The following is a 14297-nucleotide window of genomic DNA, read 5'->3' on the forward strand; positions in this document are numbered from 1 at the left end:
CAGGGACTTGTTTGCCCAGGATTTGTAGAATACTGATCATTATAATTTTCTTCTCTGATTACGAGATTCAAGGAGAGATTGATTGGACTTGCAACAATTACAAATAGTAATGTTTTAGAATACAGACTGCTGCTGCTCCTTTACGAAATCACCCTATAAATATTAATTCAATCTGTGTTAATAATTCAGGAAGCTTGATCTTGCAGAAACTGAGAGGAATAGGCTTCCAACCTATTTCCTGGGGGCTTGGCCTCCCACAAAAGAATTCCTTAAGTTAGTTGAAGACCTGCTGTAATAGTCCTTGCACACCTTTGTAAAAGGGAATGTTAATCCATATGAAAAAGAATTAATCTCTGATTAGTAGACTAAAAATACATAAGAGGAGAAGTGCTTTGGTGCTCATTCCTGCGCTAATCACATTGCTACTAATTAGTCTGGTATTAGTTTTTACTGCTACTGTAACACATTATCATGAATTTAGTAGTTTAAACTACACAAATCTTTTATCTTATAGTTCTGCAAGTCAGAAGTCTGACACAGGTCTCACTGGGCTAAAATCGAGGTGTCCAAAAGACTACCTCAGTTTTTGGAGGATATATAGGAGAATTTATTTACTTGCTTATTTGGACTGCTGGCAGAAATTAGTTCCTTGAGATCATAAGGCTGATATCAAAATTTTGTGTAAAACTGATATTTTACTTTTCTTATTTATTGGATAGAACACAGCAGTGAATGCCTCAGGGCCTGGAGTTTTCTTTGTGTAAAGTTTTGTTGTTAGTTGTAAATTAAATTTCTTCAAGGCACAGGTCTATTACTATTTCTTATACCCTCCTGTGACATTTTTGATAAATTGTCTTTTCCAAAGAACATTTGCATTTCATCTAAGTTTCTAAAACTATTGGCATAAATTGTTCATAATATTTCCTTATGTTCCTTTAATGTCTTTGGATAACTATTGATATCTGCTCATTCATTCCTGATATTACTGTATTCTCTGTCTCTCTCTCTCTCTTTCCCCCAATCTTCCTAGAATTTTTACCAGTCTTATTAATCTTTTCAAGGAGGCACATTTTGACTTTGTTAATATTCTCTATTTTTTGTATCTTATTTAGTGGTTTTCTGTTCTTATATTTATTTTCCCTTCCATTTACTTTGGGTTTAATTTCCTCTACTTAGTCTATCTTTGTAAGGTCAAATATTACATGATATTAAGCCTACATTCTTTGGAATATACAAGTATTTAAAGCTATAAAACTCTAAGTACTGTTATAGTTGTATCCCACAAATTTTGATATATTGTATTTTCATTATCATTCAGTTAGATATATTTTCTACTTTCTTTTGCAGTTTCTACTTTGACTCACAGGTTATTTAAATATGTTGTTCATCAAATATTTGATGACTTTCTATGTTTTTGTGATTGATTCTTTACTCATTTCTATCGTAGTAAAGAGTCAATCAATATCAATATTTCAATCTTTTATAATGCAACCATGCAGTCCCCCAGGACACCCTATCTCTCAATCACACTGGTCTGAAGTACAGAAAATGTCAATGGCTCAGTCAAGGCAGTCCTAGGTTCTAAAAGCCCCTAAAGATTAGATATTGATGAAAAGGTCCCCATGGTGTATCTAAGAGCTCTTACTCAGAATGTCTAAATATCACATAAAACAGTTATGAAATACATATCAAGTCTGACCTCCTCCAGAAATTAGGTGTTCTCCAAGAAGTAATTAAAGATGGTTGGTTTGGGATGATCTCTGTTTACTAATATTAACTATATATTTGACAAGAGATTAATATCCAGGATATATGAGGAACTCAAACAACTTCACAGTAAAAAAATCAAATAATCCAACTAAAAAATGGGCAAAGGAGCTGAATAGACATTTTTCAAAGGAAGAGATACAAGTGGCCAACAGGTACATGAAGAAATGCTCAATATCACTACTTACCAGGGAAATGTAAGTCAAAACCACACTGAGATATCATCTCACCTCAATTAGACTGGCCACTATTAAAAAGACCAAGAATAACAAATGCTGGCGAGGATGTGGAGAAGGAAAACTCTTCTACTGTTGATGGGACTGTAAATTAGCACAGCCGTTATGGAAAACTTTTGTACATCAAAAGACATAATCAAGAAAGTGAAAGACAACCAGCAGGATAGGAGAAAATATTTGCAAATTATATATCTGATAAAGATCTGGTAATATAAACATAAATACAATGAACTCATAATGCAACAACAAAAAGACGAATATCCCAAATTAAAAATATGCAAATAACTTGAATGGACATTTTTTCAAAGAAAATGTACAAATAGCCAACATGCACATGAAAAGATGCTCAACACCATTAGTCATTAGGAAATGAAAATTAAAACAATAATGAGGTACCACTTCACATCCAATTATGATGGCTATTACAGAGGGAAAAACAACAACAACAAAGAATAATGAGTGTTAGAGAGGATATGGAAAAATTGGAAGCCTGTGCATTGCTGGTAAGAATGTAAAAATGATGTAGTTGCTGTGGAAAACAGTTTAGTAGTTTTTTAACAGATTAAACAGAGAATTACCATATGGCCCTGCCATAGAATTGCCATATCTACTCCTAGGCATATAAAAGATATTTGTGCATCAATATTTATAGCAGCATTACTCCAAATAGCTAAAAGGTAGAAACAATCCAAATGTCTATCACCAGATGAATGAATACACAAAATGTGGTATGTACGTACAATGGAATATTATTCAGCCATAAACAATAATAAGTAATAAGTTTTTTATATATGCCAGTTACATCATGGATAAACCTTGAAAACATGCAAAGTTAAATAAGTCAGATATAGTACAAATATTGTATGATTCAACTAATATGAGGTACCTAGAATAGGCTAATTGAATTGAGTTAGAAATAGAATAGAGGTTACTGGAGTCTAGGGGGACAAAAGTAGTAGCAGTTATTTTTTAATGAGTATAGAATTTTTGTTGAGAAGGATGAAAACATATTGGATACAGAAAGTGGTAATAGCTACACAATATTATAAATGTATTTAATACCACTGAGTTGCATTCTTACAAGTGGTTAAAATGATAAATCTTATGTATATTTTACCACAATAAAAAAAGATATTTTAACAATTTTATGACAATTATTTTTTGTAGATACAATACATCAGTTTAAGAATGTCTCATTCATTTTCAAGTTTAAGAGTTTTTATAATGCACGGGTTTTGAATTTTAAGAAATAGTTTTTCTCTTGCATTAGTGAGCTGATCATATAGTTTTTCTTCTTTGTTTTAATGTGGAGATATTCACTATTTTTAAATTTTAAACTAATCCTGTATTTCTGTAATAATTAAGCTTTGTTGTATTATCCCTTGTTACACATTTTAGATATATGTTGTTAATATTTTTGTAAGGACGTTTTATATTAATGTTCATTAGGCAAATTGACCTGTAATTTTCCTTTCTTAAAATGTTCTTAGATTTTAGTATTTATCATTATTTTGGCCTCATACAAAAAGTTAGGAAATGTTCCCTTCTATTCACTAAATATTTTAAAATATAAGATTGGTGTTATTTCCACTTCAGTTTGGGAATGAGTCAAGGATGCTATCATTTCTATGTTCAACAAGACACTGGAGGTTTTATTCACTGCAACAGCAAGAAAATAATAAAGGTATAAGTATTGGAAAGGAAAAATAAAACTCATTATTTGCAGATGGCATTATTCTATACATAGAAAATCTAAAATATTACAGAAAACCTCTGAGAATTAATAATGAATTTTGAAAGGTTAGTGAATACAATTAATATACAAAATAGATTTTATTTAGAAAATAAAACAAGAGGATAAACACTTAAAGTTGCATTTTAAGAGGGGTTAGGGAGAAATTCGGTAATGGACACAAAGAATAATTACAATTTGTAATGACAAACATGCTAATAATACTGATTTGATAATCATGCATTGTGCACAAATACTAATAGTCAGTTCTGTACCCCATAAATGTACTAATAAATGTGGAGGACTGAGAGAAGAAGGCCTAGAGAAGACGATGTTGGGGATTGGAGTTGAGCTGTTGTAAGCCAAGGGACACGTGGAAGCTGGAAGAGGCGAGAAAGGATTCTCCCTAGAGCTTTTAGAGGGAGCCTGGTCCTAATGACTCCTTGTATGCAGACTTCTAGCATCTAGAACTGTGAAAGAATAGATTTCTGCTGTATCAAGCCATCCACCCAAAGTCTATGGTATGTTTTTGTGGCATCCCTAGAAAACTGATAAGCGCATGTTGACTTCGAAGTGCCCGTGATGCATGTTACTTAAACTAATGGACATTTAAAATATCTGCTTGGGAGGGTTTCAAGATGGCGGTGGCTGCAGCGACTGGCGCGAAGTAGCTGAGGTAGAAAAGGCGGCCACTGGGCCTCAGGCAGCCGGGAAACTTGCGGACCTTCCTCTTGCCATCTGTTAAGGGAGGACCGCTGCTGCTGGCCGGTAGTGGGGGGTGACCGCCACTTTGCCTCCAGCAGGAGAGGCTGCCTCATTTACAGGCAACAGCTTTGAAGTGTGGAGCAGGAAAAGAACTGTTTCTTAGCTGCAAAAGCGAGTCTTGAAACAGGGAACACGGCGCCAGGGCTGCTGTGGAAGCAGCCAGGATCCCGGAGGCCGGGGCCGCGCTGAAGGCAGCCAGCTGTCCTATTCAGGATTCGAGGTTTCAGGCCGGCATTAAAGAAGATTCCTTGGAGCGACCGAGCTGCGCCGCGACTGAACAGCCCGAGGCGGCAGCGGCCGAGAACAGGGAAGGCGACAAACCAGAGACAGAGAGTGAGCACCCGACCTCACACAGCACAGTGAGTGACCCCTGGCCCAGGTCTGTTCAGGGGGCTGACACCCACCCGGCTACCACCTGCATCACCAGGCCACTCACCGCCCCGGGGCTGCCTCCATTTTCCCAGGTGCTGGCAGCTCCGCCCGGCTTGGCCGTCACTGAGCCTTCCCACTTGCTTGGCCCGGCGCGGGGCTTTCTGGAGCCTGCGGGCCGGCCTCCCCTCCCACTCCCTCCGTGGTTCTCTGGCGGGGCTGGTGGCATGGGGCATCCCCAGCCACTGTCGGGAGGGCAAGGAAGTACGGGCGGGCCGACTGTCACTCCACCACACCCTGGACTCCGGCCCCCGGTAAACTTCCTGTTACTGGGAGGCAGATACCATCTCTGCGGCCACCAGTTCAGAAAAAAGCCTAACGAATTTCTGGTGGGGAACAGTGTGGTAGGAGAGTTCCCAGGTCCGCTTGAACCTGCCGGAGAGCAGGCTGCAGGTGGGCACTAGATTCAGTCTATGCTGGGGGGATACAAAGGTGAACAAGACCCGAAAAAGATCTACACAGTGCTACAAAGGCACCCAGAGCGACCGGTCGTCTGTGCCTAGCAGAAACCGGGTAGACTTCCTGGGCGAGGCGGTGCCGAGCAGGGTCTTGAAGGCCCACTTGATAGACGAGGGGTGCAGAAGACACGCCCCAGCCCAGCGCAGTGCGAACAGAGTGGGGAGACCTGCGGCCAGGGAGGCGGAGACTCAACAGAAACCACACACCTGGTGGGGTCGCCACTGCACGATCCAACAGCCTGGGCCAGAGCACATGGAACAGGGAGAAGTCCTGCACAGGAAGTGAAAGCTAAACAGAGATCACATACCCTGTGGTACATGATCCACCAGCCCAGCAGAGTCCAAGCTGACCAGAAAGGTGGATCCCCGGAGAAGCCCAAGACCCGAGGCAACCACACACACAAGGCACTAGAGGCCAACTGAGCAGTCACGGAGGGAGCCATACCAAATTGGTAACCACAGCAACATCCTCGTTAGTCATTAATCTCAAACCGGTAGACTGTGAAACCCCCTGCCACAATGAATAAACACCAAAAAAAAGATACCAGAAATACAAAAAATCAAGAAAGTACACCACCAAAAGTTAATAAATCCCAAACTCTAGATCCTGTAGAACAAGAAGCCCTTGAAATGATTGACAAGGAATTTCAAGTGATAATTCTAAGGAAACTGAATGAGATACAAGAAAACTCAGCTAGACATCATGATGAAATGAGGAAAAGCATACAGGATCTGAAAGAGGAAATGTACAAGGAAATCAATGTCCTGAAAAAAAATGTAGCAGAACTTGCTGAACTGAAGAAGTTATTCAGCGAAATAAAAAACACAACAGAGAGTTTAACCAGCAGGCTTGTCAAAGTTGAAGAGAGAACCTCTGAACTTGAAGATGGGCTGTTTGAAATAACACAAGCAGACAAAAAGAAAGAAAAAAGAATCAAGGACATGGAAGAAAATCTGAGAGAGATATCAGACAACCTTAAGCGATCAAATATCTGAGTCATGGGTATTCCAGAAGGGGAGGAAAATGGAGATTCCATTGAAATCATAGTCAACAAAATAGTGGCAGAAAACTTCCCAGGTATAGGAAAAATCACAGATCTTCAGATCCAGGAAGCTCAACGATCTCCAAACGTATTCAACCCAAAAAGGCCTTCTCCAAGACATGTCATAGTCAAATTGGTAAAACTCAGAGACAAAGAGAGAATCTTAAAAGCTGCAAGAGAGTAGCGTCAAATCACCTATAAGGGAGCCCCAATCAGGCTAACATCAGACTTCTCATCACAAACCCTAAAAGCTAGTGAGGAATGGGATGATATTTTCAGAATACTAAAAGACAAAGATTGCCAGCCAAGAATACTCTACCCTGCAAGGCTATCCTTCCAAAATGAAGGGCAAATAGTATATTTTTCAGACAAACAAAAACTGCGGGAGTTCACTACCACATGACAACCCTTACAAGAAATCCTCAAGGAAGTACTGGGTTTGGTTCCTGAAAAATAACTACCACTGCCATAAAAACCCTAGAAAAATCAATACCCACTAGTATAATAAAAATGGCATTCATGAAGAGAAAACAAGCAAACAAAAACACTATCTACAACCTAAGGAACCAACAAACACAGAAACCAAACAGTAAATCAGAAAGCAAGGAACAAAAGACACCTAAGACAACCAAACAACCAATAAAATGCTAGGAATAAATCAACACCTTTCAATAACAACTCTTAATGTAAAAGGCTTAAATTCCCCAATCAAAAGACACAAACTGGCTGACTGGATCAAAAAGGAGGACCCAACTATATGCTGCCTACAAGAGACCCACCTCACCCATAAAGATTCACACAGACTATGAGTGAAAGGATGGAAAAAGATTTACCATGCAAACAGAAAAGAAAAACAAGCTGGAGTAGCTATTTTTATATCTGACAAAATAGACTTTAAACTAAAAACCATAAAAAGAGACAATGAGGGACACTACTTAATGATAAAAGGACTGATCCATCAAGAAGACATAACAATCATAAATATGTACGCACCCAATGTTGGAGCAGCCAGATTTATAAAACAAACTCTATTAGACCTAAAGAAGGAAATAGACACTAATACCATAATAGCAGGGGACCTGAAAACCCCACTGCCAATATTAGACAGATAATCTAGGCAAAGAATCAGTAGAGAAACACAAGATATAAACAAGACTCTAGACCAATTGGAATTGGCAGATATCTACAGAACATTCCACCCAACAACCTCAGAATATTCATTCTTCTCATCAGCACATGGATCATTCTCCAGGATAGATCACATATTAGGTCACAAATCAAGTCAAAATGAATTCAAAAAAATTGGAATTATCCCATGTATCTTCTCAGACCACAATGGATTAAAACTAGAAATTAATAACAAACGAAACTCTGGAAACTATACAAACACATGGAAATTAAACAGCATTCTACTTAATGACATATGGGTCCAAGAAGAAATCAAGCAGGAAATCAAAAAATTTATTGAAACTAATGAAAACAATGATACATCATACCAAAACCTGTGGGATACTGCAAAAGCAGTATTGAGGGGAAAATTTATTGCATTAAACGCTCACTTCAGAAGAATGGAAAGATGGCAAGTGAACAACCTAACACTTCACCTTAAAGAACTAGAAAAACAAGAACAATCCAAACCTAAAGTTAGCAGACGGAAAGAAATCATTAAGATCAGAGCAGAACTGAATGAAATTGAAAACCAAAAAAAAAATTCAAAAGATCAACGAATCAAAAAGTTGGTTTTTTGAAAACATAAGTAAAATTGACAAACCATTAGCATGGCTAACAAAAAAAAGAAGAGAGAAGACTCAAATAACAAAAATTAGAAATGAAAAAGGCGATATTACAACTGATTCATCTGAAATACAAGGAATCATTCGAGACTACTATAAACAACTATACACAAACAAATTTGAAAATCTGGAGTAAATGGATAAATTTCTGGACACACACAAGCTCCCAAAACTGAACCATGAAGACGTAGAAAATTTGAAGAGACCAATAACAATAAAGGAGATTGAAGCTGTTATCAGAAGTCTCCCAACAAAGAAAAGCCCAGGACCAGATGGATTCACAGCAGAATTTTACCAAACATTCAAAGAGGAATTGACACCGATTCTTTACAAACTATTCCAAAAGATTGAAACGGACGCAAATCTCCCAAACTAATTCTACGAAGCAAACATCATCCTGATACCAAAACCAGGTAAAGATATAACCAAAAAAGAAAACTACAGGCCGATATCCTTGATGAATATAGATGCAAAAATCCTCACTAAAATACTAGCAAACAGAATACAGCAACACATACGAAAAATTATTCATCACGATTAAGTGGGATTCATCCCAGGGATGCAAGGTTGGTTCAACATACGCAAATCAATAAATGTGATACACCATATTAATAAACTCAAACACAAGGACCATATGATCATCTCTATAGATGCTGAAAAAGCATTTGATAAAGTTCAGCACTCATTCATGACAAAGACCCTCTATAAGTTAGGTATAGAGGGAAAGTATCTCAACATAATTAAAGCCATATATGCCAAACCCACTGCCAATATCATCCTGAATGGGCAAAAGCTGAAAGCTTTTCCTTTAAGAACAGGAACTAGACAAGGATGCCCACTCTCACCACTCCTATTCAACATAGTGTTGGAAGTACTAGCCAGAGCAATCAGAGAAGAGAAGGAAATAAAGGGCATCCAGATTGGAAAAGATGAAGTCAAACTGTCCCTGTTTGCAGATGACATGATCCTATATATCGAACAGCCTAAAACCTCTACAAAAAAACTCTTGGAATTGATAAATGATTTCAGCACAGTAGCAGGATACAAAATCAACACACAAAAATCAGTAGCATTTCTTTTCTCCAATAGTGAACATGCAGAACGAGAAATCAAGAAAGCCTGCCCATTTACAATAGCCACCAAAAAAATAAAATACTTAGGAATTGAGTTAACCAAGGAGGTGAAAAATCTCTATAAGGAGAACTACAAACGACTGCTGAGAGAAATTAGAGAGGATACAAGAAGATGGAAAGATATTCCATGCTCTTGGATTGGAAGAATCAACATAGTGAAAATGTCCATACTACCGAAAGTGATATACAAATTCAATGCAATCCCCATCAAAATTCCAAAGACATTTTTCTCAGAAATGGAAAAAACTATTCAGACATTTATATGGAACAATAAAAGACCACGCATAGCCAAAGCAATGCTGAGCAAAAAAAATAAAGCTGGAGGCATAACACTACCCGACTTTAAGCTATACTACAAAGCTATAATAACCAAAACAGTATGGTACTGGCATAAAAACAGACACAGTGACCAATGGAATAGAATAGAGAATCCAGAAATCAACCCATACACTTACTGCCATCTGATCTTTGACAAAGGCACCAAGCCTATTCACTGGGGAAGGGACTGCCTCTTCAGCAAATGGTGCTGGGATAACTGGATATCCATATGCAGGAGAATGAAACTAGATCCATACCTCTCACCGTATACTAAAATCAACTCACAATGGATTAAGGATTTAAATATACACCCTGAAACAATAAAACTTCTTAAAGAAAACATAAGAGAAAAACTTCAGGAAATAGGACCGGGCACAAACTTCATGAATACGACCCCAAAAGCATGGGCAACCAAAGGAAAAATAAACAAATGGGATTATATCAAACTAAAAAGCTTCTGCACAGCCAAAGAAACAATTAACAGAGTTAAAAGACAACCAACAGAGTGGGAGAAAATATTTGCAAAATATACATCTGACAAAGGATTAATATCCAGAATATATAAGGAACTCAAACAACTTTACAAGAAGAAAACAAGCAACCCAATTAAAAAATGGGCAAAAGAGCTAAGTAGGCATTTCTCTAAGGAAGATATACAAAAGGCCAACAGACATATGAAAAAATGCTCAACATCACTCAGCATCCGGGAAATGCAAATCAAAACCACATTGAGATACCATCTAACCCCAGTTAGGATGGCTAAAATCCAAAAGACTCTGAACGATAAATGCTGGCGAGGTTGCGGAGAAAAAGGAACTCTCATACATTGTTGGTGGGACTGCAAAATGGTGCAGCCTCTATGGAAAATGGTATGGAGGTTCCTCAAACAATTGCAGATAGATCTACCATACGACCCAGCCATCCCACTGTTGGGAATATACCCAGAGGAATGGAAATCATCAAGTCGAAGGTATACCTGTTCCCCAATGTTCATTGCAGCACTCTTTACAATAGCCAAGAGTTGGAACCAGCCCAAATGCCCATCATCAGATGAGTGGATATGGAAAATGTGGTACATCTACACAATGGAATACTACTCAGCTATAAAAACGAATGAAATACTGCCATTTGCAACAACATGGATGGACCTTGAGAGAATTATATTAAGTGAAACAAGTCAGGCACAGAAAGAGAAATACCACATGTTCTCACTTATTGGTGGGAGCTAAAAATTAATATATAAATTCACACACACACACACACACACACACACATAAACGGGGGGGAAGAAGATATCACAACCACAATTACTTGAAGATGATACGACAAGCAAACAGAAAGGACATTGTTGGGGGGGGGGAGGGAGAAGGGAGGGAGGTTTTGGTGGTGGGGAGCAATAATCAGCCACAATGTATATCGACAAAATAAAATTTAAAAAGAAAAAAAAGAAAAAATAATAATAAAAAATAAATGTGCAGGACTTAGACCTGTTCTCCCACACATAACAATTACAAACTATGGACAGAATTTTAAAAATCTGAAGGCACTTCACAATAAACAAAAGTAGGAAGAAATTGGAAGAAAGTTCACACTTGGAATAAAAAAGTATTGTGTGAGTTTCCCATTTTTTTTTCTTTTGTCCTAGGACAGCCATAGTTTGGAGATGTAGGGTAGCTGAATTCTGATAGAAACTTGCAAGCTTAGGTTGAGAAGTCAGAGGACATAATTTGAGACGATCACAGAGGCTTAGAAGTGGAAAAAGGGAGTACATCACAAAGGGAATCTCCATATTTTCTGTATAAAATATGCCCAGACCTCTGCTGATTCCCAGACCATGCAAGTGCAAGGGAGAATACAAGAAGAATTCTAACAGAGAATAAAACATCTGTACTGATTTTTGAGTTTCATTTCAGTAAAATTAGCTGCTTGCTGAAGCAATTTACTCAGATGAAAATAAAAGAATCCAGAGCTGTGACAACATGAAAGTCAAAATGTCCAGAATGCAATCCAAAGTTATTAGACATATGAAGAAGGGAAAATGTGAGTCATATTGAAGAGAAGAGAAAATAAATGACACAAATATTGGCATGAGGAGACAAGGATTTTAAAACAGTTCTTATAACCATGCTCAAGGTTGTAAAGGATATGAATCTATTAATGAATGACAAATAGGAAATTTCACAGGGACGTAGAAACTATAAATTGTTAAAATTGTAAAACTAAAATAAAATATCACTGAATGGATTTCACAGCATTTTGGAAATTACATAATATACAAATACTTTGAAAAATGGCCAATTTGGATTATCCAATCAGAAGAATAGAAAGAAAAAAGAGATTGGAAAAAAGAAAGAACAGAGCCTAGTGACCTGTATGCCCATCTCAAAAAGTCTATCACATATGTAATGGAGATCCAGAACAAGAGGTGGAGAAGAATGGCAAATAAAGGTATTTGGAGACCTATGGATTAAAGTTTCCTCAATTTTGTTAAAGATAGAAAATTAAGACTGAAGGAGCTCGGTGAAACCCAAGCAGGATAAATACAATGAGCACCACATATGAGCTATTCAATTAACCCCCCAATAAAGTTAAGAAAGAAGGAATATATGAGCAAGTAATAGATAGGAAAGACAAAAAACAAATAGAAAAGATCGGAAATAAATCTAAAAGTATCAATAACTACATTGAATATAAACTGTCTAATCATCCTAATTAATAGGCAGACATTGTAATGTGGATTTTTTTACATGACTCAAGAGACACTTTAAAGAGAGAGATTAAAAATAAACGATGAAACAGAGATAGTATTTTTAAAAAGCATAAGAAACCTGAAATGACTATATTAATATCAGATAAATTAGACCTCAAGACTACCCTGATAATGATTGCCAGAAATACAGAAGTGTGTTTCATAACGATGGAAGGGAATATTCGTCAGGAAGACACTACAATCATAGGATTTGTGAGCCTCCCAACAGAGTTTCAAAACATGTGGATGAACTTCACAATCAGTAGTTGAATTTTTAACATGTCTTTCAGTAACATGAATTACTAGACAAATTCATTAAGGACAAAAAGGTCCAACCTGCTTAATAAATGCCTTATTTAATTGACATTTACAGAACACTATATCCAACAACTACAGAATATAATTCTTTCTTTGTTATATAGAACATTCATCAAAATAAAAAATTCTAGTTCATAAAATAATTCTCAATAAATAAAAAAATACTGAAATTATTTAGGGCTGATCCTTGACAAAAATGAAAATACATTAAAAATCAATGATATATATATATATATATTACATATGTATATACACATACCCACATATATATATATACTGTTTGGTTGTTTGTTTTGTTTTGGTGAAAAGGGAAGGCAGCTTTATTCAGGAGCACTGGTAACCTGAGGAGACGGTAGGCTAACCCATCTGAAAGGCTCAGCTTTACCGAGGATTTTGTTTTGTTTTGTTTTTTGAAACATAATTGAATATACGTATTTGTGGGGAACAGAGTTGAATATCAATACATGTGTGCAATATGTGATGTTCAAATCAGGATAGTTAGTGTATTCATCATTACAAATTAGTATATTCATCATTAGAAGTTAGTATATTCATCACTACAGAACAATCATTCTTTGTGTCCATTAACCAATATTTCACTATTCCCCCTTCCCTCCCTCTTTTCCACTTCTAGTAACCACAATTCTGTTCTCTCCTTTTGAAATTTCATTGTATTATTGTGATTGTTGTTTCTTCTTTCAATAAGATATATTTTTAAGGCCTTCAAATATTGGGTAATTAAACATTCCACTCCTAAATAACACATCATCTAAGCAGAATACCAAGAGAAATTTAAAAATTACTGGAATGTGACAATAAAATTCAGCATATCAACTTTTGCTAAAAGTTTAGCTTTAAATGGTTATGTTAGAAAAGATTAAAACATTAATTCTTGGAAATATAAACAAAACTGATAAACCCTTAGATAAACCAACCAAGAAAAGAAAGAACACAAATTACTAATATCAGGAACAAAAGAGGAAACACTACCACAGATCCTCCAAACACTAAAAAGGCGATAATGGAATATCATGGACCACTTTATGCCAACAAATTCAACAACTTAGATGAAATGCAAAATTACTTTTAAAATATGATATGCCTTGATTCTTGGTTAAATAGAAATCTTACAATTACAGTTTTACTGCAAAGGATACCAATCGGGAAGGGTCAAACAGAAGAGAGGCATATGTCAAGGTAGGGGTGAGGTGGGGAGAGTGTGCAGAGCTTCCATGCCCTCTGCAGGCGTTCCTCCCTCTCACCACATTGACATGCTCAACTCAAAAGTTTCTTGAGCCCTGTGGTTTCAGGGTTTTAAATAGGTGTCATGTTGCCATGATTGACTAAGTCATTGGCTATGTGATTGAACTCTATTTCTGGTCCCTCTCCTCTCCCCAGAGGTAAGGGGCTGGGGCTGAAGGTGCAAGCCTTTTAATTACCTGCTTGGTTTTTCACCTGCTGAGGATCACCAGCCTCATCCTCAGGCTGTCTATGGGCTGCCACATGTCACCTCATTATTATAACCTTGGGTAAGTTCAAAGAGATTCATTACAGGT

The 14297-nt window shown here is 37.1% G+C and overlaps 1 protein-coding gene across 1 annotated transcript in view; it reads left to right on the forward strand.

Annotated features, from left to right (window-relative positions):
* The window catches only part of LOC134381045 (phospholipid-transporting ATPase ABCA3-like), a 180436-nt gene that overhangs the window by 141271 nt on the left and 24868 nt on the right, over window positions 1-14297 (forward strand). The gene's annotated exons all lie outside the window — the stretch shown is intronic.

This window comes from Cynocephalus volans, chromosome 6, assembly GCF_027409185.1.
Source record: "Cynocephalus volans isolate mCynVol1 chromosome 6, mCynVol1.pri, whole genome shotgun sequence".
In the NCBI taxonomy this organism is placed as follows: Eukaryota; Metazoa; Chordata; class Mammalia; order Dermoptera; family Cynocephalidae; genus Cynocephalus; species Cynocephalus volans.